Raw genomic sequence first — 27274 nt, forward strand, 5'->3', positions numbered from 1 at the left:
TCCATTGATTGGTTCTTGAGTTTGTATTCATCCGTTTTCTGTGATTTATTGGAAGACTTGGTCTTGGTTCTTTTAGATTTTCTTGTAGAGTTTCCGTGTGAACTGTTTGGAAAATGTTTTTGATGGTTGGGTTTGTAGATGCAAGGAAAGATAAATGGATGGATGATTGAGTGGATTGGTGTTTTAAAAGATGAATAGAATGAGTTTGTAGGATGACGTAGTGAATTAAAGGGTAGTTCATGTTGGACAAAAAATTAAAAAGAAAATGCATCAATATTATTGTCCTAATATGAAGAATTGAAACCTGTTATGGAGGACAACAAGACAGAATGTCAGTTATTATGGTAATTATTTAGATAAAATGTTACTGGACACATTTACAATTAATATGAAAAGAGCTAAAAATGTGACAGATCTTTAAAACAATGATAAAATTGGAGTGGCCTTACTACTTTTGGAAGTATACATCAAGTCCAAGTCAATAGTCCATGAAAATAGTTGACAAGTTGACGTGTCGAACCCTGGTTTAAGGAAGGCAAGATGATGGATGAGATACCATATTTTCTTGACTTCACTGCGCACCCAAACATAATGCACACCTCATCTTTGGGATGCTTTATTTTGGAGAAAAAGATTTTTCAAGTATTTTACACAATCAAAAACTACATCGTATCGCCTCAGGTGGAAGAATGGGAGATAGCACACTTTGTCAGTGGAAGTCCTTGCGATAAAGATCGCTAGACATTGTGATTTACCATTTTAGTGGCATTTCCTGTTCTGCTAGGCATTGTTTTATATGCAAAGATTTAGATTACCAAGTGTTTTTGTCTCTGAAACTAAGCTGGAAAAAGCTGTACACACGTTTTCTCCTGGATCTGTGTGTGATTCGGTTAAATAATACCCAATGATATAATTGAAGAATGGTTTTTATACAGTGATCGGAAAAAATTGTAGATGGATTGGTGGATGGATGGATGGATGCACACATGATTTGAATGAAGAAGCTGGTATACATATATAAATATATATCCTTGATCATTAAAGCTCTTATTTGAAACCTATTGACCGTATGCTATCATAGTCAGATTTCAATAATGACTTCAGTCACGATGCTGAAATAACTCAAAAGAAAATTCCTGTCCTGTAAGATTCTGTAGCTTTTTATTAAGATTTGTGGTTGCAGTGCAATTTCACAAATTAAAAAATTCTAAATAATTGTATTACATCATGGCATCAATATAACTGTTACTGACTGAACTTTAAAAGTTGAATTATATCTGGAATTAAGGAAAATTGCTGCTTTAGGTTTAATACTTTAAGTGAACCAAATGACACCAGGACATGCAGGGCAATAACAAAACAGAAATCTTCTATTCTTATGTCATATTTCAAATTATACGTGACATAAGGCGAGAAAAATTGATATTTGTGAAGATGGTAAGATAAAGCCCTGATGCTAAAGTTATTACTGTGGTATTATTATTCCATTTTTCATGGAATTTTGAAGTATTGGAATTCTGGGTAAGATATCATATCATTCTCTGCCGAATTTGTCTCAAGAAGAAGATTTGCAACAATATGTTTCCCGGACCACAGTACTCATCTTTGACCAAACACGCATAAAACAGCACAATTTCTTGTCAGAGGTTGTCATGCGGACATTATTTTGAGAGATATGACGGAATAATTAATATCCATGACCAGACCTTCCTGTCCTAACTCAAAACGCTTTGTCCGATTTATTGTCACTGGAGCCCTGTATCACTTCTTGGCAGACAGTAAATTCCTGTTTTGATTCAATCAAGACGGGATATAGCACAGAGCTTTAATCAAGTTTAGAAAGATACGGCTAGATCCGTTATTTTTTTTACTGTGAATTTATCAGTCCAGATTGGATAATTTGTATGCAGTCGGAGTCGTTTATAATAACAGTGTCGCATCTGTCGGGAATGAAAGAGAGGGCTTGCAATGCATGGCACTGAAACGTGAGGCCTATTGGATTGGGATCAGGGTTTATCATAGCCTAGAGAAATCACATTTCTCTTCGCATCGGCAACTTTAGATCTTGTTAAGTGTATTGACGAGATTTCGCTTCATTTGCAGGATTCCAGATTGATCCATTGTCCACTCGCGGAATCTCCCTGATCACCTGTTGAGGAAGTATTGCTGAGATACACGGAAGTCTGTCTGGAACAGGTACGTGAGAATATTTTTATTTCCTTCATTTTGTCTTTTAAGATGTTTTGTGGAGACGGTTTGTTATGATAGCTGAGTTTATCTTCAGAGTATTTTGAGTTTGGTTGAGGATGCTCTTATTTGATCTGCTGCCATTGTTGCTGGAAGGGATGGGAAGATGAAAACACTCCGAAACCTTAATGTGATGGCGGTTAGTTTTCCTTGTAAACTTCCTGACATAACAATAACAACAATGATTTGAGTTGTAAAAACAACAATAATAAGGATCAATAAATACTGAAACTCATAAGTATATGGTGTATGCAAGTATGACATGGTAATATGAAGTATGCTTGTTTTATCAGGAGGCAACGTAAAACATCCCATTGAGTTGATATGTGGATATTGGAATCAACTGAAGCTTTTCTTTGAGGGTGCTTAGCATAAAGCTGTTTATAGAAACATCGTTTTATTTGAAGTTGAGGTGGGTTTGATGTCTTTGAGACACTCCTAAGTCCTTCAGGCTGAGTTGGCCATGTGTTAAATGGCCCTTTATTTGCTTTGTAAAGTTGATACGCTTAATTATGGCAGGATCTGCTGTCCTTCGGTTCCAATCCCAGATTTGGTCTAGGTATGATCCGTGGGTTGTCAGAAGTTTGTTGTGTAGAGTTGATGCCCTTACCCATGGCAGGATCTGCTGTTCATGGTATCCAGTCCCCAGTTTGGTCTGGGTATGATCCGTGGGTTGTCAGAAGTTTGCTGTGTAGAGTTGATGCCCTTACCCATGACAGGATCTACTGTTCATGGTATCCAGTCCCAAGTTTGGTCTAGGTATGATCCGTGGGTTGTCAGAAGTTTGCTGTGTAGAGTTGATGCCCTTACCCATGGCAGGATCTGCTGTTCATGGTATCCAGTCCCAAATTTGGCCTAGGTATGATCCGTGGGTTGTCAGAAGTTTGTTGTGTAGAGTTGATACCCTTACCCATGGCAGGATCTGCTGTTCATGGTATCCAGTCCCCAGTTTGGTCTGGGTATGATCCGTGGGTTGTCAGAAGTTTGCTGTGTAGAGTTGATGCCCTTACCCATGGCAGGATCTGCTGTTCATGGTATCCAGTCCCAAATTTGGTCTAGGTATGATCCGTGGGTTGTCAGAGGTTTGTTGTGTAGAGTTGATGCCCTTACCCATGGCAGGATCTGCTGTTCATGGTATCCAGTCCCAAATTTGGTCTAGGTATGATCCGTGGGTTGTCAGAAGTTTGTTGTGTAGAGTTGATGCCCTTACCCATGGCAGGATCTACTGTTCATGGTATCCAGTCCCCAGTTTGGTCTGGGTATGATCCGTGGGTTGTCAGAAGTTTGCTGTGTAGAGTTGATGCCCTTACCCATGGCAGGATCTGCTGTTCATGGTATCCAGTCCCAAATTTGGCCTAGGTATGATCCGTGGGTTGTCAGAAGTTTGTTGTGTAGAGTTGATTCCATACCCGTGCCCGTGGGTTTCACCAAAGTAGTAAACGTCTAAGACCTGCATCACTTGGGGCTTTCCTCCCACATTAAGCTGACATGCCATGATATAACTGGAATACTGTCAAAAGCGGCATTAAACCCAACTCACTCACTCCCACTTGAAGTCAACACATTGTAAATAATTGAAACACTATCCCAAATTACTGTATTTAGGATGTTTTAAAATGTTTAAAAAAAAATCCATTGAGTTCATTTCGTTGGATCAGTCAAACAACTTCCCTTAACTTCCAATAACTCTTGTATCATCTGTTTGAAAATAATTTTCAAGGAAAGGAAATATTATGAATTATGCAATGAGCTCTTGCACAGGACAGAGTCCTCATTTTTGAAAATGTTATTATATTTTCTATCCCAGGATATCAGTGGGATCTTTCTCTTCTTCATTTTGTTAAACTGTTGCCAAACAAATTTGTTTTAGGAGCAATGAGAAAAGGGAAATTTGGGTAAAGGGGTAGTTTATATGCATTCCAATTCCATAGACACTCCTAGCTCGCTGTGGTCTGATCCTATCATAGGGACATTAGCACTTGTTGATACTGGTGCAGTAAAACGGAGGACCTCCAGTGCTGTGGACATTGATCTCCGAAACATGATGCATATTCATCATTTGCTTGCATTTCCATCTAAATGACAGAAAAACAGAGAGTTCTGACAAAGTTTACGTTAGTCATGTGATAGTTTTGAAAAGGGTTAAATGCAGAATATCATTACATTCTTAAAGCTTGATTCTTGTTGTCTTATAATTTGCTTGTGTGGTAAATATTTTCTTCGGTGGATGTTTTGTTTTTATATGAAATTGTTTCATTTTTTTTGCATTTTTATGAATAGTTAATTTTATTTGATATTGTTGGATATCTCATTTTGCACTGTGTCAAAATATATCAAACTGTTAATTTCATGACAACTAGTTTCAGGAGATTTCCATTTTGATAAGCAGCTATTGGTCAATATTGAGATGCCTCTGAAATTGCTCTAGTTATCAATTTATGTCTTTAAAACATTAGAGGTATCAGTTATAAACAAAAATACATTCTATTATATCTGCCACATTCGCTGAAGATGTAATATACTTCATCATAAGCATTATGTGTCATTAAGAAACATTCATTCAATCACACTACCATTATTTGGGCTAAAAACAGAAAGCACTCTGTCGTAAAACTTGAAATAATAGCTTGTAATCATTGTTTTGAACTTTGAATAGTACCTTGTAATGATTGTTGTGAAATACATTGAAAACCTCTTCGAATGACAGCTGTGTGTTGAGATTCTCAGGAATAATTATCCCAAACGTAATGTAACTACAAACGATGTGAATGATTGAGTCTGTAGCAATGGTGTCTCTGCACAGTGAGGGGAGGACAGGTGTTGGCATTCACTCGGATTCTGCCAGATGGAAACTGAGTTGAATCCAGGAATATTATACTGTGTTACAGTTCCCTCCTGAGTATCATTGTTGAGAACAGACACTGCTGGCTGAGGTGGCACACAATGCTGTTGTGTGTAGTTTGTTGTAGTGTCTCTTTCACTGTCGACAGGGCTGGTTAGGTGGTAATGCATTATAAATTTGCAATAATGATCAGCTTTGTGACTATATTTGGCTATAGATTTCATTCTGCATTAGTAAAAACCCGACATGAGAGCATTAGTAAAACACCTAAATATGACAGCAGCAGGAACACATCCAACAGAAGGGCAATAGTAAAACACCCAATATGGCAACATCAGTTAAACACCTTAAATGGCAACGTCAGTAAAATATTCCACATGACATCAGTAGAACACCCAATATAGCAACATCAGTAAAACACTCCACATGACAGCATCAGTAAAACATCCAATATGACAACATAAGTAAAACATCCCACATGACAGCATCTGTAAAATACCCAATATTGCAGCACCAGTAAAACACTCCACATGACAGCATCAGCAAAACACTCCACATAACAACAGTAAAATATCCAGTATTGCAGCATCAGTAAAACATTCCACATGACAGCATCAGGAAAACACTCCACATGACAGCATCAGTAAAACACTGCACATGACAGCATCAATAAAACACTCCACATGACAGCATCAATAAAACACTCCACATGACAGCATCAGTAAAACACTCCACATGACAGCATCAGTAAAACACTCCACATGACAGCATCAGTAAAACACTCCACATGACAGCATCAGTAAAACACTCCACATGACAGCATCAATAAAACACTCCACATGACAGCATCAGTAAAACACTCCACATGACAGCATCAGTAAAACACTCCACATGACAGCATCAATAAAACACTCCACGTGACAGCATCAGTAAAACACTCCACATGACAGCATCAGTAAAACATCCCACATGGCCGCATCAGTAAAACACTCCACATGACAGCATCAATAAAACACTCCACATGACAGCATCAATAAAACACTCTACATGACAGCATCAGTGAAACATCCCACATTGCAGAATCAGTAAAACACTCCACATGACAGCATCAGTAAAACACTCCACATGACAACATCAATAAAACACTCCACATGACAGCATCAGTAAAACACTCCACATGACAGCATCGGTAAAACACTCCACATGACAGCATTAGTAAAACACTCCACATGACAGCATCAGTAAAACACTCCACATGACAGCATCGGTAAAACACTCCACATGACAGCATTAGTAAAACACTCCACATGACAGCATCAATAAAACACTCCACATGACAGCATCAGTAAAACACAAAAAGTAAAATTGTTACCATTGCTGAACACATTTGTCTAACGACTTTCTCAAATGTTTCAAATTTACCAAGAAGCAATACTTGATTTCGAAGATTGTTCTATTTTATTTATGTTTTGAACTGTTGATTTTTAGGGCAGATTCTGTTAAGGGCAGATTCTGTTAAAGGCTTATTAGCCTACGGGTTTAATGACTGTGTTCACTCATCGCAGCACAGTCATTTGTTAAGTCAGTTCCCTCCATGGTAGCCTTGCTCCAAGGCTGTAATGAAAGAAAAGTCCATGTATGTGTGGTCATTCTATCCTCCAAACAGGCAAGTCAAGATATGTGGACAGTCTAAGGACTCCAGTTTCTTGTAGGGACAACTTGTTCTAATTATTTCCATTATCTAGAACTTATGATTTAAACTAATAATTATTGCCTTGGAGACTTGTGCAAGTCTACCTCCATGGGTACAATTTGTGAAACTTATTTTGGGTGTCCCTTACCATGAAATGTCTTGAGACGGAAAGACCCAAATCACTTACTGCTTGGATGAGCTGAAGTGCATAATTGAAGCTAACGACATACAGGCGATTTTGCTTATTTATTAGTGTTCTCTGTATTTTGATTGACACTGACTATCTGTAATCAATCGTGGATCATGGCTGTCAACATGTGTTGCCGTGAGACATACACTGTCACTAATTATCTCCCTTTACTAAGGGCAGATCTGACATAATATTTGTAAGCTAGAGGCACATTTCCCCAACAGCGAGTCTTAGATTAGCTCCCTCTGGACCAGGCAGTAGACAGGCAGTAGACAGGCAGGCAGTGCCAATTACAGGAAATGTACTTCTCATTAACAATCTTTGGTGTGTTTTCGTAATTAGACCTAATGACATGTGCATGCAGAGGATATTTGACACACGACAGGTTGTGTATTTCCTTGAGATCTCAAACATGGCTTGGCCAGATAGTTTTCACATCGGCATGTTATTTACAGCAGGTTATTTAGAGCGTTTGGCTGACATTATTACTGACATCTATAAACTTTGTATGATTAAGACTTGCCGATGTATTGTCATGGGACGAGGCTGTTGGTCTTACACGATTTTCCAAGTTGTTTCCCAAAACATTTCCATGGGTGGTCTTGAGGTTTAAGAATCCAGAGTCGAGGTGACCTCCCAATCTGAGTAGTTGACTTGAGTTGTGAGCTCACTAGATGACCACAGAATGTGTGTTTGTTGTTTAATGCCGCACTCAGCAATATTCCGGCTATTTGACTCTCTGTAATTAATAGAATCTGGACCAAAAAATCAAGCGATTGACATCATGAGCATTGATCTTCACAATTGGGATACAATGACATGCATCAACCAAACCAGTGAGCCAGACCATCGATCCATTTCAGTTACCCCTTGCAACAAGCACAGGTTGCTGGGGACCTATAATCAAGATAGCCATAAGCTGACCATGAGGTGACCGCTGACTATCATCATTATGTCCATGTTTGGCCCCCTTGAGGAATAAGGGGTATGTTATAATATGCAGAGTTGCTTCCCTTAGTCATGCCAGGATCTGAACCATGGATATGTTTCATTGAGCCTGCCTGATCATGATTCCTAGTGTGTTAGCACCCTGGGATGTAGGGTATTTATCAAAACAGAATGCATAGAAATGTATCCTCTCTCAACCAACTGACACTCTTAACTAACTCGTGGGGATTCCGGGTAAGAATATTGGTCTGTAGCAACCTGTGCTTGCCGTAAGAGGCGACTAAATGGATCTGGTGGTCAGGCTTGGTGATTGCTTGTCCTCCTATTCCATTTTCATTGGTTGATGCTCATGATGTCAATCACTGGATTGTCTGGTCCAGAATTGTTTATGTGCAGTCCGCAGTCATATGGCTAGAATATTGCTGAGTGTGGTCTCATGCACTGGACAAAGTGCACATTGGTCAAAATGAATTTCAAAAACATTAGACCAAACATCGCACAGCAATGTCTACCTACTGAAAAGATAATTTGTCAACTTAAAATAAAAAACTTGGATCATGAATCAAGTCAGGTTGAGATTCCAGTTTCTTCCGCTGTCCTTGAAGTGTCATTGCAAAACATGGTTGTTCTTCTCTGCTTTATCAAATATTCCACAAAACACAGGCAAAACATACCAACATTTGAGTCTTTCCTTGAAAAACAAAGAAATCTTTCTTAATTATATCATCCTGATGTCTGAATTTTGTATCAAAATATATTCTAGCATTATCAGAAATAACTGTAAAAAGTCCATCCTCTTGTTTTTTCCGCTACAAGCGTGGTCAATGATCCCATCCTTATTAGATCTTTTTAAACTTCTTAGATGTTTTCTCCGTCTCTTTGACAACGGATATTGTTTTTAGGCATGACATCGAGCCATGGTTATTTTCCTTGAGTCACTTTGCTGTATTAGTTGTCACAGTCTCCCTAGGCTGATGGTTTCTTGCAGTGTGTTTTATACTGCTGCGTAATTATAGATTGATCCCTGTCATTTCCTGGATACTTTGATGTTGAAATGTACAAAGATATTTTGCATGTGATCACTGAGACTCAGTTGTCATCACATCATTGCAAGGGTAGATATATCAGTAGTTGTGAAATGTGCAACGTTTTTTGGTGTTGCACCTTCAAAAGTTTCATGAAATACATGTAAAAGTTCTTAGTTTCATTTGATCTATAATTGCTGTCACTGTGTTTAGTTTCCTATTTCAATCAATGGAGTAATTTGCAGGAGAAATTGTTAAGAACTTTCTCTGGTAGTTATATGTGACGTAGTGATTATTGAAATCTGATATACAGTGAATAAAATTGCCCCAAACATATTTTATTTGGTTCTTGGTGAGAGAAACATTTTATTAAATATTTACGGTTTGGATTTTGACATAAATATACTGGTTATCTTGCTGGAAGCCAAATGTAAGTAAATGAAAGTTAATTTAGCCAGAAATTAGGTGCAGAGAACCAGGGATTATCCAGGATGCAACAAAACATAATTATGTTCTTGGTAAGAGAAATGTTTTATTAAATCTTTACGGTTTGGAATTTTACTTAAATGTTCTGGTTCTTATGCTAGCAACCAAATGTAAGTAAATCACAATTACCGGGGGGGGGGGTTAATTTAACCAGAAATGAGGTGTAGAGAACCAAGGACGATATTGAATGCTGAACTCAGTGCCCCTAGCAGGCAAATTGAGGAAAAATATTTACAGTCAAGTCCCGTTTATCCGACATTGTTGGTTGCATATGATTATGCCGGATAAACGAGTAAGTCGGATAAACGAAATTAAGTAGTATCAACGTTTGTGATCAATAATGGGACACAATAGATAACAATAAAAACATGTAATAAGAAAATAAATATGAAATATTCATATGGTTATTTTACATTGTTAGCGGAATATGTTTTCTAATCATGCAACCTCTAAAGCTCAACAGAAAACAACTGTTACGGACTGTATGACTTATTCAATATACTTTAAAAAGCATAGTCTAGAAGGGAAGTCGCAAGTTTGAAATTGGTACCGCAAAGCTTAAGAAAGCTGCTTTCTAAGTGGCTGACGTTGACTTCCTGTTAGTCATTTCGTTGGTCGGTCATAGTTCACGAAAGGTTGTTCTTACGTGACCTTAACGGGATGTCCTCAGCGATAGCGAGAACTTGTATCTGATTTTAATAAGATTGAGTTAATCTAAGCATGTGATTAATCCTGTTTTCTTTATTTAAAGCATTAATTATTTATTGTTAAGCAAGTTTATCTCTGCAGCCGTTGTAATATGCAGCTTCCAGCCAACTCGTCTCGCATCAAAACACTGGCTGTGTACTCATGGGTAGATGACCATGAAGTACGCTGATCACTGTGTCGGGTTAACGAGACTGATTAATGATTGATTTCGGTAATCCGTTGCAAATTAGATGTGTCGGAGTCGGAGTGCGAGACTGTTGAATTAACGGGTCTAAATAGCACTGATTTAATCGGTTCCCATCATTAGTGTCGGATAAAGCCAATTGTTGGATTAAAGAGTGTCGGATTAACAAGACTTGACTGTATTTTGAGATTTATCATTTTATTAAATTCAGAGGTTTTTTAACATTTTAGTTTTGAGATTGCAGTAATATAAAACTAGCATTAAAACCCCTTCCTTGTTATTGGTCTTGTTATTACTGAAATACAGGTTACATCTACAAGGTGGTGAAATTAGTTATTAGTTATAGGTGTATTAACATCAATTGGGAAATGTTAAATACAGATTTGGGGCCATATATAAGCCTCTGAGCAGGTCAAGATAAACCCCTGCGGGAACGAACATCATGAGGTGCATATAACCATAGCCATGTTTTTTTAGGCTGGGTTTTTCAGGTTTTCTAAATCAGCTCCAATTACAAATAATATATGGAAAACGATAAATAAATTATCAGCTGATGTAAAAAAATATCTTCTTGAATTATGAATATAAATAATCCCTGGTGACTGGTACTGAAAGAATATCTTTTAACAGATTACATTTTTTTTAAACTAACTTGAAATGTTTTTGTGTACCTTGTAAAAACTAATGTCATAGGTTTTGAAGTAATTGTTTTCCATATGTTTGACAAGAAAATAGTGACAAATGTATGAATTACTGTTAAATATAGCTTCTGACATTTTATTGGGGTCATTTGAAATGTAAACATTGTTCCTGCTGCCCACAAAAAATGGTTGTAAATTTCAGTGACATGAATTACGGTGAGTGTAAATTCCATTAGTGGTGAAGAACTAGTGTGATCACTTTCACTGTTGTGTTAGAGCGGGAAGTGAAATTGAGTAGCGTCAATTTCAAACAGAGGTGTTGGGCTGCCCAATACATCTGGACTAGCGCTAATTTCAGGCATCCTGAATTATGAGGCGCTAATTTCAATGAATATTGAAGTCTTGTCCAAGTGTAAAGATTTTTTAAGAATAGCTTGCCTCAATAAAACTTTTTCACAGCTAATGTTTGTAGGGTGAGAGCAGCCCCTTTGCAGTGTTGGAAGCTATGTCTAAATGAATCACCACTCTGAGTGTCGAGGTTAAGAGTGTGAGTCCAGAATGACATATTGCTTTGAAGATGCAGTGTTAAACTAAATTTACTGTTTGTTTCTTAACCAAGACGTATCTGAGTCTGAATCTCTGCAGGAGTTTGAAGACCGCCTCCGTGGTCTAGTGGTAGAGCGTCCGCCCGGAGAGCGGAAGGTCCGGGGTTCGATCCCCGACCGCGTCATACCAAAAGACGTTAAAAGATGGTACTTGTTGTTACTCTGTCTGGCGCTCGGCATTAAGGGGCTAAAACAAGGACTGGTCGGCTCGGAGTCAGTATACTGTGTCTGAGTGGGGTATTCATGTTAAACTGCGGCATGGTATCTCAGTGAGCTAGCGCTATAAATCGGCATCAGTCCGGACTAGTTCAAGCAGCGACACAAACACACACATGTACATGCACGTCGCAATATAAGTGCAATAATCTTGGACGCGACGTTAAACCCCATTTCACCTCACCTGCAGGAGTTTGAGAAATAACCTTACATGGCGAAGAAAAGTTATGAAATTGATTCGTAAGATGAGTGTAGTCTCTCATAGAGACAAATATCCGAAAAAATCTGAAGCAAGTCTACAATACTTTAGCAAGTCTAGATTTCAATTGTATTAAAATGAAAAGAATGTCTGGGTTTCTTTCTATTATGTATTAAAAGATAAATTAGAAAACAAACCTTGAAGTATTTAACTTATTTCAGAGTGAGTATGGTTTTACGCCGCTTTTAGCAATATTCCAGCAATATCACAGCGGGGGACACCAGAAATTGTCATCACACATTGTACCCATGTCGGGAATCGAACCCGGGTCTTCGGCGTGACGAGCGAACGCTTCAACCACCAGGCTACCCGACCGCCCTCTTATTTCAGAGACTAAATGTCAGTCGAATGCGATAGTGAATGAATGACAAGATTCATGCAGGGGCCAATGTGACAGTGTTGTTGTGACTGGCCTTGATGAGGTTTGGAGCAGACAAACCAGAATATTAGTTTGAATCTAGGTCCATACTGTCTGTGATGACCATAGCTGAGATGAGTCCTGCCAAGGACAAGCAGGGAGTTGTGTCCAAACTATTATTCAATTGACATGCATTGCACAAGTGTGAGTGAGGTGAATGTTGTTTTACGCCACGGTCAACAATATTGCTGTAATTTCACAGCAGTCTGTAAATAATCTTGTGTTGGCTCGGCAGACCAGTGGTAGATAGCATGAACACAATCCCATGCTGCCAGTATAACACACAATCAGCTGATGCCTACTCCTTGTGACAACCATGGGATGTCTTGGAGAGCTATTCTGCCTCCGAATCCCAACGTGGTTCATTGTTTGGTTGCTTTGTAGGATGATGTATGATTCCTGAGGAATCTCAGCTAGGTTGTTATAATAATAAATCAGTATATATACTGATTTTTGCACACCATCTTTGAGGAAAATTCAGATAGAATACAGGGAAAACATGGTATATTTTGTTGTTTTGTACACCTATCATTGTAATGGTCATCTCCAAGGATGGGACCATGACCATGGTCTTGTGGATTGTGTCCGCTGGAGAGTTAAAGGTCGGTGGATCAATCTCTGGAAGATGGTACTTGTTGTTACCCTGCTTGGCAATCAGCATTAAGGGGATACAACAAGGACTGGAAGGCTCGGAGTCAGTATTCTGTGTCTGAGGGGCGTATCGATGTTTAACTGGCATGGTATCTCAGTGTGCTAGCACTGTAATGCTGGCATTAGCATGGGCTAGTACAAGCAGACGCATTTAAGAATAGGGGGCACGGGTGGCCCAGTCATCTAAGGTGCCGCGATTCGCTATGCAGAGTTGCGTCCCTTGGGCACGCTAGAATAGAAACCTTATGATTGTGGGTTCGAATCCCGGTTCGCCCCAATTATGTTTCAAGGATTGTCAGCACCATACCCATGCTCGTGGGTTTCACCAAAATGGTAAACGTCTGAGACCTGCATCACTTCGGGCTTTCCTCCCACATTAGGCTGACACGCCGCGATATAACTGGAATACTGTTAAAAGCCGCGTTAAACCCAAATCATTCACTGACTCATTCAAGCACACATGAATATATGTAACTATATAAGTGCAATAATCTGTGACATTAAACCCTATTTCACATCACTTCATAGGATGGGATTGGTCATTCAACCAAGAAAAGATTTCTTCGTACGCCTCATTTTAGTCATAATACACAATAATTATGTTTATTTCCTAAAAGCATTTGATGAATATGTTGTTTATAAGGAATTAAATATTTTAATTGCTTTCAGTAATCACAAAGTTAAATATTGGTTTAAGAATCTGTCTGTTTTAAATACTGAATATCCCAGCAGAGAATTCACCGTTTATAATCAGCCCAGCCAGCGTCCCAGTACGACAGTTAGCCTATAAACAGTACAAATCTGTACCTCAGAGATCCAGTTATTAGAATAATCTCAAACATAGCACAATCCCCATTATTTTAAAACTATTCCCCCAATGACTAGCATTATGCAAGTAGAAGCCGAGAGGCAGTCTACTCTCTCAGGCTGTTGTCAATAAGGAGAGCACCAGGGATCAATCAGTCAAGCTGGGGTCTGTCTGCTTCACTTAGAATCAATCGTTAGGATAGTAGTACCAACATCTCGCAGCTTTAACATTGAGGTTTTCCTAGTCAATGGAGGCAGCTCCGTAGCACAGAGAATCCATAATGGTAGAAGCATGCCGTGTGTTTCTGGACGTAGGGGTGGGATTCCCTGACCCCCAGGGCTGACACGAAGGCTTTGGATTTGAGGGTGAGGCTCAGTTTTAATCTGTAGATGTAGGGTCATTAGTTGTAGGTGGTTTCAACAGATTGGCATGGCAGAGCAACAGTGGCAGGTTCCATTACAGGGTTTTCTTGGAATGGTTGCATACCTACCTCATTATAAGGCAAGTCTAAACGATGATGTAATATTGGCGATATATTTGATGATATGCCTTGCAGAGCTTGAAAAGACACAATTGGCGTCGATTTCATGATTTATGTATTCTCAATGTTGAATTTGCGTGAAATTCTTTGGTGGTGTGAAGTGGAGAAGTGCTCTGTTCGTCTGCTAGTGATATATGAAGGCTACTGACTACGCGCCAATACACTCTGTGAAAGAATGGATGGATTATTTATGTCATAGTTTATTCATTCATTAAGGGGCTATTGATTCCACGGTGATGGAATAGACGTGCTGTCTGTATGCCTGAAGTGTATGTTAGCTCACCTGATAGGTGAAATACACGCCTGTCACTCATTACCTCTCAAGAACAAGAGAATCTCAATGGTTGTGAAAACAGTGTACTGGCATTTGTTATTACCATCTGTTGCATATATTTCACATGCTGTATTGATTTCTGTCATTTAAAACAGCATGCTGTGTTTGGTCGCAGTGGTAATGGTGGGACAGTCGCATAATGAATGTCTTTCGAGAAATAAGCTAATTTGATTTGACGAAGCCTGGTTATAAGACTAGCCATGATATAAATGATCTATACTGTTCAAGGTGGCGTTCCACTCATTCACTCACTTAGTTTTTGTATTTATCGCCCACAACACGTTTTGTGGTGGGGGTGGTTGGGTGGAAGAGGTGTATAGTATAATGGACACTGTCAGTCTGTCCGTCTGTCTGTCCTGCAAGATGTCGTTCCAAGAGCAGATCTTTAAAAACAATATATCTTCACCTAACTTTGCACATAGATAGGTACAGTGGTAAACTGGTGCCTTTTGATAGTTTGGGATTTTTCGAGTTGGAACATGGCAACAACTTTTACTTAGGCTTGAAATGGCAGTGGTGCTCATTTCCAGAGCAGATTTTGAAACCATGCAGTATTTCTTCACCAAACTTGGCAAATAGATAGGTGCAGCAGAGAACTTTTGCCTTTTGATAGTTTGGGTTTTTTGAAAAAAACAATTGCGAGCTTCCATGGCAACAAAATCTTAAATCTGTTTTAATTTTTTTTCTGTGGTTAACGTTTCATATGAATAATTTCAGCAATGGTCTTAAATGCTACAAATGAAAATGAATTCCATTCAAACGAAGATCATGAGAATATCATGTTAAATATTTGTCTTCTTTGTATACTTTCTGTAATCGAGAAATCATGAGAATCTGTTGATTGAAAGTAGAATCAACGAGCAATCAACAGATTTGAGAGATTTCTCAGGATTTTCAACCATGTTATTGTAAATATATTATCCCTATATAATTTTGCATAATGACCTATAGTCATGTCAGTTTTCCTTGTTATAATGCACATTCAGAGTGAATTCCTGGCTCGGAATCAAATACAATAACAATAGCAGGACATCATCATAATGTTTTTCTGGTAGAAGAGGATGTGTCACAGTAAGTTATAGGTATATAGCGGTACAGTTGTCCCCTATGTGTCGTAGATACCTGAGTTCAACGAAGAGCATACGTGTGTATATAGCTAGATGGTTGTGCAAACACCACGTTTCTGTTTTTCACTCAAATCCACGGCTCGGGCGTCTGTGTAAATCCCGGAGAACATGCAGCTTGAGCAGCACTGTTGTATGAAGTGTTGAGGGGTTTATCTAGTTATACTTGTATTACACGTCACCCAATAACGAATGCCCAGGCGTGCTCTAATGGTAGTTAGCCCAGTGGTGAGAGTGTTCACCCACCACACCCAAGACCTGGGTTCTGTTTCCAAATTTTTATGGTGGTAATATGTTCAGCCCATAATCCGAACATTTTGGATCAATGTGAATCATGCAGCTCATTGCCATTTCCTGCTTTTGTGAAACACTGGTACTGACAAACTAAGGATTATTATTAGTAATAGGGAGGAATCTGGCATGTATATTTGTGACAGGAGGCACTGGTGGCTCATTTATTTAAGGCACCACAATTCACCATCCATAGGCATGCAGAAATGTGTGAGCATGGGTTCAAATCCTTGTTTGACATGATGATGTTTCTAGATTTTGTCAGCACCATACCCAAGACCTGCATCACCTGAGTCTGCATCACCTATAAGGCTTTCCTCTCAAATCTGTATTACTGAGGGGCGGTAGCCGGTAGCCTAGTGGATAAAGCGTTTGCTCGTCACGCTGAATGTGTGAAGCCCATTTCTGGTTTCCCCCGCTGTGATATTGCTGGAATATTGCTAAAAGCGGCGTAAAACCGTACTCACTCACTTTATTACTGAAATACAGTTTAAGGTGGCTTTAAACCTTTCACTCACTCACCCACAATCATTAATTAGATCCTTTCACACCAAGGTGACACAACTGTACAGTGACTTCGCGTTGTATTGCTGGGAAATTTCTAAAAGCGGTGTAAAATCCACCTCACTCACTCACTCACTCACTCACCAAAGATCGTTATCAGCACTTCTGGGATTCAAACCCACAATCATTAATTAGATCCTTTCTCACCTAGGGGACACAACTGTGCAGTGACTTTGCATGGTATTGCTGGGAAATTGTTAAAAGCGGTGTAAAATCCACCTCACTCACTCACTCACTCACTCACTCACTCACTCACTCACTCACTCACTCACTCACTCACTCACTCACTCATGTAAGTGACAGCTAGGTTGTTTCTCTGTAATGGACATCACCAGATTGTCACTTGTAAGTTTGTACTCAAACTTGTGGTTTCTTATTGTTGCTATGCTTATGTATTACATGTGTCAAATATTACATGTATTATTACATATCTATGTATTATCTTACATATTCTAGTTTGGATTCATTTTCAACAGCTGTTAACTTTTGAACAAGAATGCATCTTGCATAACAGCTGCATAATATGCAATTACCTTAAGTGACTGATATATGTATACAATCTCGGTTATTTCCAATGCATACTGATATTTTGTAATTGAAATCAGTTTTATGGTCATATTTGTAATTATCAGCATGAAAGATATACATCCATATTTATTTATTTATTGAAAGTCCTACTAAAGTGAAACTGTTACATAATGTGTTCATAAATATTTACTATATTCACACAAATCCATGTTTGTGTAATATAAGAAAAGATAAATATGTATGTGGTGTGTTTTGTGGTGAGGCTTGACCTCATGTAGGAACGACATGAAACTTTCATAGACAACGACATTTGTATTCTCATGGGGATATTTTCATCGGGTTAAACAAGGCAGTTGTGTATTGTACAATTAAATAACACCATATTCCATATCAGTTGTTGGCAAGAAACGTGACAGGTTGTAAATACACTGATTCCATTGTCAAGGACTCGAGTCAGTAAAGATGATTTATTTTGCTGCACATGCATACCAGTTGTCAATGGGGTATGACTTATATTATATATAACACACATATATATATAGAATACTAAACAAGCTCCCGTGTAATACTAATTTTATGAAACGAGTGAATAGTTGTGGTATCTGACGAGCGACAACTATTCACGAGTTTCATAAAATTGGTTTTACACGGGAGCGAGTTTAGTATTTTATTTATCACTTGCCATTTATAACGTTTTTATAATTTTACTCTTGAGTATGAACAGGCTGACACCTACACGATCCACGGCATAGTCCAATTGAGTTTAACAGAATAATACTTCAAACACGTAGTTGAAACGTATGAATTTAATACCATACAACGGTCCATCTTTAGAATTCAGGTGTCCGTTCCACAAAATTATCGTATGGCTAAGACTATCGCAACTCACATACTTTAACTTAGCCTAACGACTGTCGTTGCGCTACAATACGATCGCCTTGTGGAACGGGCCTTGCACCTCAAAGTTTACAATCACGTCACAATACCCGATGACGTAATTTGTTGAATTTTGTTGCAAGATCCATCAGCGAAACAATGCCATGTGACGTCAGCCTAGCAACAAGGTTGCTGGGGTCATCGAGTGTGCATAAGCTCCTCCCAGTGATCTATCATCTCCACACACAATGTCGTTGAATACGCCAAGGGATGTGGAGAGCTTTCAATATATGTTCGTGAAACGTGTTCCGAGAGTACATAAGCACACGTTTTGGTATTACCCAATGTGTAATACAGCTGTATGTTTATTAAACGGGTGATCTCTTCACGGGCAAGTAATAAATGTATATATCCTTGGGGGAGCCCATAGAGACATTAAAAGATGTAATTGGGATGAAACCACATAGTGATTCCTTGTTAGACTTGTCCCTTGCAACGTATGCTGGTTCGCCTACTTACAGACCGCCGTCATATAGCTGGAGTAGTGTTGAGTGTGGCGTTAAACAACAAACAAACTTGGTAGAAAATGAAGGAAATATGAAAAAATAGACATTTTTGTAGATGATTCATTTGTGGTAATTTTATGCAAAACTTGTAGGCATTGCCCATATTTCTTCAAAGTAAAGTGTTAATTTGGTCCAGTAATTGACTGTTGTAGTATACCTATCTTACTACAGACAGAAGACATCATAGATAGCTGACATGGCGCAGTATGCTGCTCTGACCATGCATCCTCCCGTTGGCATCCTCCTGTTGGCATCCTCCTGTTGGTTGTTGGGGATTTTGAAGGAGAATAGAACTCATGCTTGTTGTTGACACTGGAGATCAAACTTTGATCCTCCACCATCATATGAGTGGAATAGTGCAGTGTAAAGCCAAACTCACACACACAACCTGATGAACCCCTGAAGATCCGGTTTGAATAGGTTCAGCGACCCATGCTTGCCGTGAAAGGCGACAATGCTTGACGTAAGAGGTGAGTGAAAGGCGACAATGCTTGACGTAAGAGGTGACTAACAGGATCGGGTGGTCAGGCTCCCTGACTTGGTTGATGCATGTCATTGTATCCCAATTGCTCGTGATGTCAGTCACTGGATTGTCTGGTCCAGACTCCATTATTTACAGGGTCAGTGGGTAACACCAGCTTCCAGGGCAGGAGGAGCCATGAGGTAGCCTAGTGGGTAAAGCAGTAGCTCATCACATTGAAGACCTGGGTTTAATTCCCAAAATGGGTTCAATGTGTGAAGCAATATTCTGGTGTCTCCTTCCATGATAATACTGGAATATTGTTTTAAGCGGCATAAAACCCTTTCACTCACACATTCTATTAGCAGGACATTTTGGTTCTCTTTTGATCGTTTGGTGCGGGTTCTTGATGGCTGTTGCCAAGGCATGGTTGCAATAGCGACAAAATAGATACCTTATAAACTTGTATATGACTCATGCATTGTATCCATACAACCGTCAATCAACAATTCTGTGTTGTGTCGTCACAATCAATTAGTAATAAATTGAGTGCAGACACCATTGTATACTCAGCTCTTGTTCTCATATACAAGGATTAACAGTAATGCACAAATGTGATACCTAACTGTTTTCACGATCGTTGTGACCTCCGAAAAAATCTCATTACAACAAAAGATGATCGGGTAATTTGCTTATTTATCACGATACGTAAACAATAAACATGAACTTCTAATGAAATAGATGCATTATCTGTCAGGACATTGGGGTTGCTTAGTCGTTGAATGTAGCAAACTACAAACATCATTACTGTGGGAGAAGCACTGATGGATGACTTCCATTGTGTTGGATATAGACATATGTTGGTGATCATATCCTCTAGGGATTACTACAGTAAATCGTTTAAAATCGGGTATAATTTACAAGTTAACATTTATTCTGTGCATGTGGACATACTATAGCTTGTGTTGGTTTTGGCTCCCTGGAGTGGATTCCGAAATCATCATGGTGAAATTAACGTGCATTGTTAGGAATGTGATAGGATTAGAAGGGATGCATTTCAGGTAGTCTGGTAATTGACAAGAACAGATTTCGGGATGACATGTGCATAGTGCATCTTTTCAAAGGCCAGAATTACATCAACTTAAAGTAGGAGGTATTTTTGTTTTCCTGCCATTTGTATTATGGCATAGCCTTGAGATTTTTCACATCATTACAATTTAACTGATTCTCCTTTGCAAGATTTTTGCAAAGTAACATAAACAGATTGTTTGCCAATGTTTGGAATTGAGAAAGGCCAGGGTTCTATCTAACAAGCATATATTCCATCATGATAATTATTCTTATACAGAAAGGTTTTTCCAAAGCCACCAACTTTCTTTATAAATTTATTTTTAATCAAGAAGGCATCTTCCATCTGTTATGACAAAAGAGGTGTCTCCTACCTACTACCTCTTGCTTGAGTCAGGATTCCTCATGATCAGGAACTCTCGTCCCCAGCAATCTGTGCAGGTCGTAAGAGGCCCGTGAAGATCCGGGGTAGAATAGGTCTTCAGCAACCCATGCTTGCCATAAAAGGCGACTATGCTTGTTGTAAGAAGCGACTAACCGGATCGGGTGTTCAGGTTTGCTGACTTGGTTGATGAATGTCACTGTATCCTAATTGCATGGAACGATGCTCATGACATCAATCACTGGATTGTTTAGTCCAGATTAAATTATTTACAGATTGCTGTGTGCGGCGTCAAACGACAAACACACAAACAAACAAACAAACACTCTTAGGTCCCCAGCAACCTATGCTGGTCATAGGAGCTGACTTCATAATTCAATACAACAATAAACATATATATATGATAGAAACAATCTTCATCATCTTGGTTGAGGTGAACGCGAATAGCTGGAAAATTGCTGATGTGGCGTAAAACAATATTCATTCATTCATTCATTCATTCTTCGTTGAGGTGAAGACAGTACTGATGTAAATGAGATGTAGAGACCTCAGTAGTATAGTATATTGGTTACTAGGTCAATAACTAATATCTCCCTCGATGGAAGTTTAAAGGAAATATTTCTGTTGATATCTGACTCCCTGTCTTGTTTATCCTATGATAGATGTCATTTTTCTACTTCAACCAGAGGTAACGTAAGCATGATAAATCACAGCATGTCATTTTTTACAGGTGACAGTCATAATAGATAGGCCACTGAAATAGAACATTTTAATTTCATGACTGAAAAAATACTCTTCCATTTTTTCAAGCTTTGAAACCATTTCAGGAAGCATTGTTATGTTCTCATTCAGCTTTGTAATGCAAGTTCGAAGTAATTGCCTTTGAAATATTTGCTTGAACCTCAGGTCAGGAATGGCTGTATCAAACTGATTCAGAATAACATCAAGTTATACTTAGCCACCTACCCAAGGGTCTGTCTGAGAGATTGTAGGCATTACAAGGAAGAGAAAATACCAGTTACGATTTCTAAAAGGCTTTTTGTTGGAGAATAAGACACTAATTGAAGCAGGAGACACACAGTATCCAGATGCATCATGGGTAAAATGGAGGGATTTCCTCAGTAAGATTTGTAAGCTGCGCTGTATAATGTATCATTCTAGCGTGTCCTGTGGACAAGTAGATAAAAGCCTTTTGCCGCCTCTAAATAGATCAATGGTTTTTGATTGCGATAACAGTCTAACTATGGATAGCAAATTACTGTTGAATTCAGAGGTAGAATCTATGAAGGATCTCGTAATAGAATTCTGTCCAGTCAATGTTTGTTTTCTTTAGCTGGTGCTATTGGATGCAGTAGGGAAGTCCTGATGGCATAATTTTACGTTCTTTATTCCCAATCAATTTGGAGAATCACCAAGGGAGTATTTAGACTGTTGAGGGTGACCAGCCCAGTGACCGTTGCAGATATGGACAAGGGAGGGATTTGTGTAGCTTTGTTGGAAAAGCTTGGCAGGAAGTGTTTTTGATAATGGTGGATGTGGAAGCCTTGATTTGTCGAGAATCGCCTCGATGGTCGTCCTGAGCTCCACAAGTCAATAACAAATGTCGGTGAAAAGGCAGGCGTCGACCGCAAGGCCCTGCCTCTATCCGTCTTTAGGAAAGCGGGAAATTACCGATAGTTCAATAGGCACCAGATTTGGCTCGTGATCATCGAGACGGCACTCCCTCCCTGTTGATCATGGGTTCTATGCAAACAGATATCACAATTCATCCAAATCTAACTGGGTTTTGGATATTTGAGTCAAAATTCTGGGCAATGCTTAGTCAAATGGTAAAAAGCTCATGGTGGATTGACAATGAAGTGATCAAATATGCCGTGTTTATTCAGAATCCGGTGCTCAAGTGATTATTCAGACATTGGGAATAATTGTCTGTTTGAAAAACAGCACGATCGAAAGGAATTTTGGGCAAGTGGTCGATCACGGTATTAAAAAAGTCGCAAGGATTGAATATCAAGAAAGTCATAGTCAATTCTGTCCCCACATAAAAGGACCCTGGCTACTTCCCGAGAATATTATGTGTCTGAAATAGCAGCCAAAGTATCGATACCGTTTTCACCCAATGTTTGACCACTTTTGAATCAATCGAGTAATGCAACCCGTGTCGGAAGCACAACATCGCACTAAGACTGGTGTGTTTACGTCTCGTCTGAGAATCATCTTCTTTTCCAGTACAAAGAAACGGTAAAGTCTCACATGGTAATCAGTTTCGTTTCACAAGGTCTCATGCCTGGTTGACAGTCTGTTTCCGATCGATCTGTCTTACTCCATTCTCATACATTTCACTTTGGATAGTTACTAAATATGGTCAAAACAGCCAGTAATAGTTTCAGGGTACATACGGAGAAAATGATGAAATAAAATGGGTTTCGGGAAATGTTGGTGCAGACGTTTCATCTTTGATTTAAGATTTTGCTGGCCTTCTATTGTTCCATTGATTCCATAGCAGTGTAAATATGCATGGGAAAGGTTTACCGTTGGCCGACTTGGCCTTGCTGCTACCAGCTTCATTGCACAGTCTATTAAACATGATCTATGTCTTCTCCAGCAGCAGAAGTTAAAAATACTATATATTTTCTGTAATACTACTAATAGTCAGCATCCTATGAGCTGACTTTTGAACTTTTTTACCCCTTGCTCCCAGATCCGCATCAAGTTTGGGGATCTAATCAAGTTTTTGATAAGCATTTCACCTGATGAATGGGGCAAGACATAGTCCAAGATCTGCAGCAAGTGTTGGGTCTAATCAAGTCTTTGTTAGGCATTTCATCTGAAGATGGGGCAATACATTTTCCGGAAACGTTGTTACCAACAATACAGAAGTTGTTATCCTTATACATTTCATGTGTTCAATGTTCGGGGTTCCATTTATGAAGAACTGGTTTGTTTGTTTTACCATTTCAAAACAAATTATATGGTTAGTGGATCTAATGTAAAGAAATAAAAATATGATTATATTAAGTGTTCTTGTTGAGGCAACGGGAATAGGTGGTCAGGCTTGCTGACTTGGTTCATGCATGTCATCATATACCCATTGCATAGATCAATGCTTATGATGTCAATCACTGGATTGTCTGGCCTATAGACTCCATTATTTACAGACCTGCCATCATATAGCTGGAATATTGGTGAGTGCAATGTTACAACAACAACAACAAAAAATATAAAAAATGCATTTATGATTTTAGTGTGCATGGTTGTTGATCACTATAAGGAATACTCCAGCGTTATCGTGACAGGGATCTCCACATACAGGCTCACAGAGGTTCCCATGTCGGGAATTGAACCTCGGTTTTCAACATTTTGAACAGTGAACACTTTAATCCAGACAGTTGCCACATAGTTGCTGGAATGTACAGTCTGAGACTGTTTCTCCTAGTTTACAGAGGCAACTTTTTCCCATTCTCATTAAAAGTTTCAGAAACTTTATGACTCTTTGCTTAAATGATTCTGTAACTTTCTTAACATAACTCGATAAGAACTTAATGATTATTTTAAGACTTCTTTAATTAAAAGTTACACATGATGCAATAATTGTTGACAAGCTATTGATCCAGGGTTGCAATCCATCTATCTTATGTAGTCGCAACCATATGAACACCTGTAAGCTTCAGAAGAGATGAGAAAGCAATGTCTCTGAATTTCAAACTTGGATTTCGACTTAACTAGCTAATTTGGCAAGCAGATTTGTTTTTATGCCAACTGAGCATGCACACGAAGTGGAGGATTTTAAAAAAGCTAAAAAACCAACAAACTAAAAAAGAAGTTCAATTTCAAAACATTGATTCCCATGGCGACAAGGTTTGACTCCCATACTGCTTAAAATTAGAAGTTAATTCAACTTCATTTGCTTCCTCCTCAAACAATGAAATTGATTCTCGTACATTTCAAGTGTTCATTGCATGTGGAAGGTCCTTGTGGGGATTGGGAAGTCAGGGGGCCCTCTCACTGGTGCATGATTAAATACACTGAAACATGATATGTTGTGCTTAGCAGCAATAGATGTTGCGGTAAGGAGAGTAGCACTGGCTTCAAGTTTATTTAATTTTAGGTTGAGATAGATGTTTTAGAAATTCATCATCTTCAAAATAAAGGGTACTGCTCTGATTGTTGTTGTTTATGAGAGTGTCGAGTATTGGTTTTGGGTTGAGATATCACATTTTGCCAGTCATTTTGGTCTGTTTATTTTGAAAAGGAAATCGATTAAGGACTATTTAACATGGCGAGCTGTTGCTCTAAGTTTGTATATTATTGTAGAGGTCCAGACTGGGGAGTACCCCGGAAGGACAATGTTCAGTGATTACAGGGAATTGGGCTGAGTTGAAAGCAAGCCATGCTGAATATGCTATGTAGTGCTTTGAATGCTAACAGCCAAAATATATCACACATGTGGAATTAACTATATTGGAGTTTGTTGCAATATATTGTTGGGTTTTGGATGTGTCTCCGCCTCTGTGGTCTAGTGGAGAGTGTTCGCCCAGAGAGCGGAAGGTTTAATCCCTGTTCATGTTATACGTATAGATGTTAAAAGATGGTACTTGTTGTTATCCTGCCTGATGCTCGGCATTAACTGGCTAAAACAAGGACTGGTCGGTCGGTCGGAGTCAGTATACCATGTTGAGTGTGATGTTCATGTTAAACTGTGGCATGGTATCTCAGCTGGCTGGCCCTTTAAAACCAGCATTCGTCTGGACTAGTACAAGTAGCCACACCTCACCTCACTTGATAAGGGTAAAACGTGTTCTGTGTTTGTTGTAAGAACCCACTGTAGAGGACCAGGTGGTTGGGGAAGAGAGAACCCATGTGTTCTGTGTTTGTGGTAAGAACCCACTATAGAGGACCAGGTGGTCGGGGAAGAGAACCCATGTGTTCTGTGTTTGTGGTAAGAACCAACTATAGAGGACCAGGTGGTCGGGGAAGAGAACCCATGTGTTCTGTGTTTGTGGTAAGAACCCACTATAGAGGACCAGGTGGTCCGGGAAGAGAACCCATGTATTCCTAGTGGTAAGAACCCACTATAGAGGACCAGGTGGTCGGGGAAGAGAACCCATGTGTTCTGTGTTTGTGGTAAGAACCCACTATAGAGGACCAGGTGTCAGGGAAGAGAGAACCCATGTGTTCTGTATTTGTGGTAAGAACCCACTATAGAAGACCAGGTGGTCGGGGAAGAGAACCCATGTGTTCTGTGTTTGTGGTAAGAACCCACTATAGAGGACCAGGTGTTCGGGGAAGAGAGAACCCATGTGTTCTGTATTTGTGGGAAGAACCCAGATCATTATCAGCACATCTGGGATTCAAACCCACAATCAATAATTAGATCCTTTCACACCTAGGGGACACAACTGTGCAGTGACTTCATGTAGTATTGCTGGGAAATTGTTAAAAAACAGTGTAAAATCCACCTCACTCACCCACTCACTCACTCACAGTGAAGGAGTGTGCTTAAGGCTGCTAGAAATCTGTAACACATACAAGATGAATGTCCAGCATAATAAGTTACATAATACTCACTTTAGCACAAGCTTGCTGTCATGTGATACTTAATTAACTGAAAACTGACACATTGTTGCTTCTAAGCAAAGACATTGACATTTTGAAAATACTTTTAACCGAGATGAAATACCAAGCTGAGATATGTAAGCACATGGATTAGTTTCATGTGCAGCACTCATGTCTGTCATATGAACTGGTAGCAGTATGGTTGTCAATCTCCAAATTCGAAATATTAAACTTCTTTTTTTTGTGATATGAACACTTTGTAACCACAAAACACATCACTAAGCAGCTTCATGACTGTAATGGAAGCAGGACATGTTTCTGAATGTTGTAAATTTGGGTTACAGACATCGTAAATTTCATTTCATTGCTTGCCCACAAGAGATGCGTCGCAATGTGAGAGTAACAGGTTTCATAACAGATCTTGAACTGATGATTGGAAACAGATACCATGAGACCGAGAAAGAATTAGATCTTCACAAGTTTCTCCCTGAAAATCATAGAACAGCAAATACGACAGTCTTGGTTGCAAGGGTAAATTTGCTGAAATTTGGTTACCATGGAAGTCTGCGTACTTGGAGAGAATTGTTTGCTCAATGACATCAGATGCGTGCCAGTAAGAAATGCAGGGATGAGCTTTTGGATACTTTCTATATTGGACGTCTATATTTGGTTTTCAAGGCTTTGGAAGGTAAAAGATTAGATTCTGAGTTAAAATCTTTAAAGTCAAGGACCACATCAAAATGTGGAACAGATATTTATGCATGACATTTCAAAATGTAATAATAAAATTCTGATGGAAAAATCAAAAAATGAATTATTGATGCGAAATTGGTGATTTGATCAATTGTTAAACAAATAATTTGGACATATGAAAGTGTGAAAAGTTATTAATAATGACAAAATAATGAAAAATGTACAGTACTGTATATTACAGCTTGATTTCTTGTAAAGAAATATTACTAAAAATATGATTTCATATCGGGGAATATTGCAGCCACCAAATTAATAATATAAATCATTTTCATATATATAAATCATATCCTTTTGCTGTCAACCGTCAATC

At 38.9% G+C, this 27274-nt stretch overlaps 1 protein-coding gene across 5 annotated transcripts in view; it reads left to right on the top strand.

The window, feature by feature from the left end:
- LOC124141355 (choline transporter-like protein 1) overlaps positions 1-27274 on the top strand; it is a 269963-nt gene that overhangs the window by 136704 nt on the left and 105985 nt on the right. For 3 of the 5 annotated variants that reach the window (XM_046509349.2, XM_046509357.2, XM_048400218.1), the window contains exon 2: positions 2104-2196. The gene's annotated coding sequence lies outside the window, so the exon portion shown is untranslated. Of the gene's footprint in view, positions 1-2103; positions 2197-14142; positions 14287-26878; positions 26900-27274 lie in introns of those variants that run through there. The other 2 variants (XM_046509366.2, XM_046509375.2) reach the window with 2 other exon arrangements.

This window comes from Haliotis rufescens, unplaced genomic scaffold, assembly GCF_023055435.1.
Source record: "Haliotis rufescens isolate VD_foot unplaced genomic scaffold, xgHalRufe1.0.p SCAF_2, whole genome shotgun sequence".
Taxonomy (NCBI): domain Eukaryota; kingdom Metazoa; phylum Mollusca; class Gastropoda; order Lepetellida; family Haliotidae; genus Haliotis; species Haliotis rufescens.